The sequence below is a fragment of the Hipposideros armiger genome, unplaced genomic scaffold (genome assembly GCF_001890085.2).
Source record: "Hipposideros armiger isolate ML-2016 unplaced genomic scaffold, ASM189008v1 scaffold_298, whole genome shotgun sequence".
Lineage (NCBI taxonomy): Eukaryota > Metazoa > Chordata > Mammalia > Chiroptera > Hipposideridae > Hipposideros > Hipposideros armiger.
In genome coordinates, this window is record NW_017731648.1 from 685,508 (window position 1) to 690,086 (window position 4,579).

At 47.9% G+C, this 4,579-nt stretch overlaps 1 long non-coding RNA gene across 1 annotated transcript; it reads left to right on the forward strand.

Annotated features, from left to right (window-relative positions):
• Positions 1-490: 490 nt before the first annotated feature.
• LOC109391598 (uncharacterized) lies at positions 491-3,972 on the forward strand. Its single transcript, XR_002125877.1, has 4 exons — positions 491-1,066; positions 1,633-1,766; positions 2,377-2,447; positions 3,836-3,972. It is a non-coding gene; the product is annotated as an uncharacterized LOC109391598 (long non-coding RNA).
• The last annotated feature ends 607 nt before the right edge of the window (positions 3,973-4,579 follow it).

Consider the following 4,579-nt stretch of genomic DNA (forward strand, 5'->3'; position numbering starts at 1 on the left):
CCTGAGCCTGGAGTGTTTGTAGGGGCAGTGGGAGGCTGGTAGGGGGAACCCCGGCTTTGATGGCCCTGGGATTCTAGAGCTGGGGTGACTGTCCCCAGGGGAAGGAGGGGCAGGAAGCCCTATCTGCTGGCCCCTGTCTCCGCCTGAATTCCACTGTGCAGGCTGCTCAGGTTTCTCTTGAACAAATGTCCTTTATTAGGTTCTGGTGCCTAGACTCCAGAAGGCGGCCATGGCCTCTCTACCTCCTGCCCTCCTCCTCAGTCACATGGCCTGGACACGTGGCCCCAGGCTTGCTTTGTCCCTAGGCCCAGTCACCTGAGGTGCTACAGTCTAGTCTAGCCGCTTCGGACTTGCAAAGTGCGCCCAGCCCTGCTGCCTGGAGGCTTGCTGCTGCCCCCTAGTGCCAGCTATGGGTCTCACCTTTGGGACCGCTGCCCCACCGTATTAACTGCCTTTCTCCCCCATATATCCCCTGCCCCTGGAATTTTTTAACTAGCTGCCATTTTTTGAGTATTTCCTATCTGCGTACCATACCCTTCTTCTATTTCTTTCCCCATTAATAAATTGAGGCAGGGAGGTTGAGCGACATCTCTAAATGTTGCCCAGCAGCAAAGGGGTCAAGAAGGCATTTGAACCCAGGTCTCCTTGACCCCAAAGCCCATACCTACTGTCTTGTGTGCTTTTCCTTACCCTAGCTTCTCTTAGCCCCAACTCCAAAATAGCTCCTAAGCCTGCCCACTTCTCCCCATATCTTCAGCTCACAGCCCCCATTATCACTCACCAGGACCAGTGCAGCCCACCCCTGGTCCCTAGCCCCTGCCATCATGCTCCTTGCCTCCACTGTTCCCACAGGTGCAGGAGGGCACCTGTGGACACTTGAGTTCATGCTGCTTCTTTGATCAAGAACCCTCCATGGTTCCCACCTTACTCAGTGCAAGCCGAAGTCCTCACTACAGCCCACAAGGCCCTGCCCAATCTGTGTCATCACTTCCCTCTTGCTGACCCATTCAGCCACCCTGGCCCCAGGGCTTGTGCCTGAAATGCTCTCCACCTGGCTCTTTGCAAGGTTAGCTCCTCATCCTTCCACCTTCAGCTCAGGGATAACCTCCTCTAGGAAGCCTTCTCTGTTCATCTAAAGTTGCCCTCTCTTGGTGATGACCACATCACCCTGTTTATTCATGACACTTGTCACAATCTCCAATTATTTATTGGTTTCCACACTTACTAAGTGTGTCTACCCACCTAGAATGTCAGTTCAAAAAGGACTCAGCTTGCCTCTTCTCTATCACCTTATCCCGTGCAGGGTAGAGTGCCTGGTACACAGCAGGCACTCAGTATACAGGCATGGGACAACTGAATGAATGTAGAGGGCTTAGCATAGTGCCTGACCCTGGGGAAGTGCAGTGTTAGTGGTTGTTATTAGCATACAGCAGCATTTAAGTTCCTGGTCTCTTATGCATGCTCAAAGCCTTCTGGCTGTTGTGTGCAAAGACTGTCTGACACAAAATAAGGAGCATTGAGACCAATGAGGAGGCTACTGCACTAGTCTGGGTGCATGCTGATGGTGGACTAGACTTAGGTGGTCTTGGTGAAGGGGACGAAAAGCATGCTGATTTGGGATATAATTTGAAGGTGGAACTGACCTGATTGACTATATGTGGAATGTGAAAGAGGAGCCAAAGAAACAGGAGGAAGCAGGGCTGCAGGGGAGCAAGCTCAGGCAGAATCCTGCAGAGGGCATCTAATCCTGCAGGGAGCTCTGGAGGGTGAGTTAGTACTTCTCCAAGTTGTTCTACACTGGTAAGTCCTTGACTAAAGGCAGCCCCAGGAGAATGTTTAAGCTCCCAGGCACTTCTCATTCCCTAAATATGCAACAAAGGTGCATTGGCAACGTGGTCCAGAGCCCAGGGTAATGCCCTGAGAGTTGCAGATGCAAACTCTCAGATGCAAAAACATGCAAAACCCTAATAATGATGCAAAGAAACTAAAGCAGATCCAAAGGGATCTGGATAGGACAATGTCCTATGGGTAGGTGGACTTTGGACCTGCTGAATGCAGTATCTCCAAGGGAAACTGTCACATAGATGGTTGGATGTGTGTGCCTGGATTTCAAGGCAGAGTACCAGGCTGGAGGCATGCAATCAGGAATGCTCAGTGTTTTGATGGTCTTTCATGGTCTGTCATGGGGCTGGCTGAGATCACCTGGGGAGTGAGTATAGAGAGAAGTGAGGTCTGAGCCCTGGGAAGAGAAGGAGAAAAAGTGGATGCAGAGGAGAGCCAGAGAGGGACATCTGGGGCTAAGTGGAAGGCAGGGAATGTAGCACAAGTGCTTGTGGCTGTGGCAGAAGAATTGGACACGAGCGACTACTTTCTCAGGAAAGAAGAAGGAAGGTCATCAGCTGAGAGTGGAGCGTGAGGAGATGTTGGAAGCTGTGAGAAGAAAGGAGGTATGAGAAATCATCTATTGGGTTGTCGGAAAAGTCATGACGCATGTTTGCGACAGATGGCACTAGTTCATTTTTGGAAGTACTAGAGCCATTCGCATCTATGTTATTGCTATGTCATTTGACAGATGACAGTGCTAGCTTCATTCTAAAAAAAAAAAAAGAGCGACTTCTATCATATATTGATTTAAACCTATTTACGAATGTGCAAAATTCTCTGTTAGCATTTGCTTCTTGTTTTTCATGCCCTTTACAGATGCTTATCAATTATTAATTTCACACACACACAAAATGAGCGATTTACTTGAGTTTTGGAGATTTTACAACAAGTTGAAGATGGAAGACCAAACAGTGCATTTTTGCCATATTTTACTGTTTTACTTCCATAAATGGAAGAACGCGCGTCAAGCTTGTGAAAAGTTGCATAAAGTTTATGGTGACAATGCTCTACAACAGGGGTGTCAAACTCAATTAAAACACGGGTCATTTGGTGCAACAGGCAAGATTCACGCGGACCACATCACATTTACAAATTTTGTTAAATTTATATTCTGAAGTGAGGATTCAGGAATATGGATAGGATAATTAAACACTATATAATTGCTTTTATTTAAACATTTATTTTATTTAATGTATTTATAAAACTAAAGTTATTCTTTTTTACCCGAGTGCTCTTTTTAACCTTTTCGCTATTGGGATCTGTTTACATTACGTGACACAGAGTGGCAGACATATCGCTTCCAAACGTCGCCGGAACTGAGTCAGTGCTTTTTTTTTTTTTCTTTTAATTGGGGAGTTGGGGGGATGGGAACAGTGCTGGGGAATTGGGGGAAGGGGAACAGACAAGTTGCTGTCGTTTTGTTCTTCAGTCTAGTTGTGGAGGACGTTGCTTCACTGGCCCAAGTTGGCACCATCATTGCGCTCTTCCCGGGTGAGGCAGATCAGTCACCGGCTTCTGGACGGCTGCTCACTGCGGCTGCTGCCCGCTCACGCTGGCTGCTGGCTACACATGGTAGGTAGCCCATGGCATCCCACTGCCACAGGGGCAGCAGCCTACGCCATCGCTGGCGACTCACCGCAACCCAGCTCCAGGTTGAGCTGTTGTTCAGCATCTTAGCTGTGGAGGGCAGTGTCACTGGCCCTCATATGTGGGATCCGAACTGGGGCCCTCTGGCGTCCCAAGCCAGTTCTTAATCATCGTGCCACTCGGCCAGCTCTGAGTCAGCGCTTTTATACACGCCCACAGGCCCCCAGGAAAGACACTGGGCCAGTGTATACTCGTCTTCAGTAGTTAAAGGGTTAACGAGGGAATTGTGTGTACGGTATTGCCTCGATCTCCCTTAAGCGCTATTTTCTTCATAAAAATTTTTTCTCTTTTCATTTTATTTCAGAGCATCACGGGCTACAAAAAATTACCTGAGGGCCGCATGCAGCCCGTGGGCCACCAGTTTGACAACCCTGCTCTACAAGAACGTCAGTGCCAACGATGGCTCACGAAATTCCATGCTGATGATTTTGATCTCAACGACGCTCCTCGGTCAAGGAGGCCCACCGAGGTTGATGAGGACAAAATAAAGGTATTGATCGAATCAAACTCACATTACACGACACGAGAGATTGCAGTAACATTGAACATCCATCATTCAAGCATTCATGACCACCTGAAGAAGCTGGGATACGTAAGCAAGCTCGATATTTGGGTTCCGCATGAACTCAAAGAAGTTCATTTGACGGCGTGTATAAACGTGAGGAAAACGATCCTTTTTTGAAGCGACTGATAACTGGTGATGAGAAATGGATTGTTTACAACAATGTGGTGTGCAAACGGTCTTGGCCCCGACATGATGATTCGCCTTAAACGACATCAAAAGCAGACATTCATCAGAGGAAGGTTATGCTCTCAGTGTGGTGGGATTTTAAAGGTGTCATGTTTTTCGAGCTATCAAGGAACCAAACAATCAATTCAAATGTGTACTGTCATCAATTGGACAGTTTGAATGAATCCATCATCCAGAAATGTCCAGAGCTTGTTAATTGTAAAGAGTTGTGTTCCATCGCGACAACGCGAGACCACACACAAGTTTGATCACCCGTCAAAAATTATTGGAGCTTGGATGGGATGTGTTGCCACACCC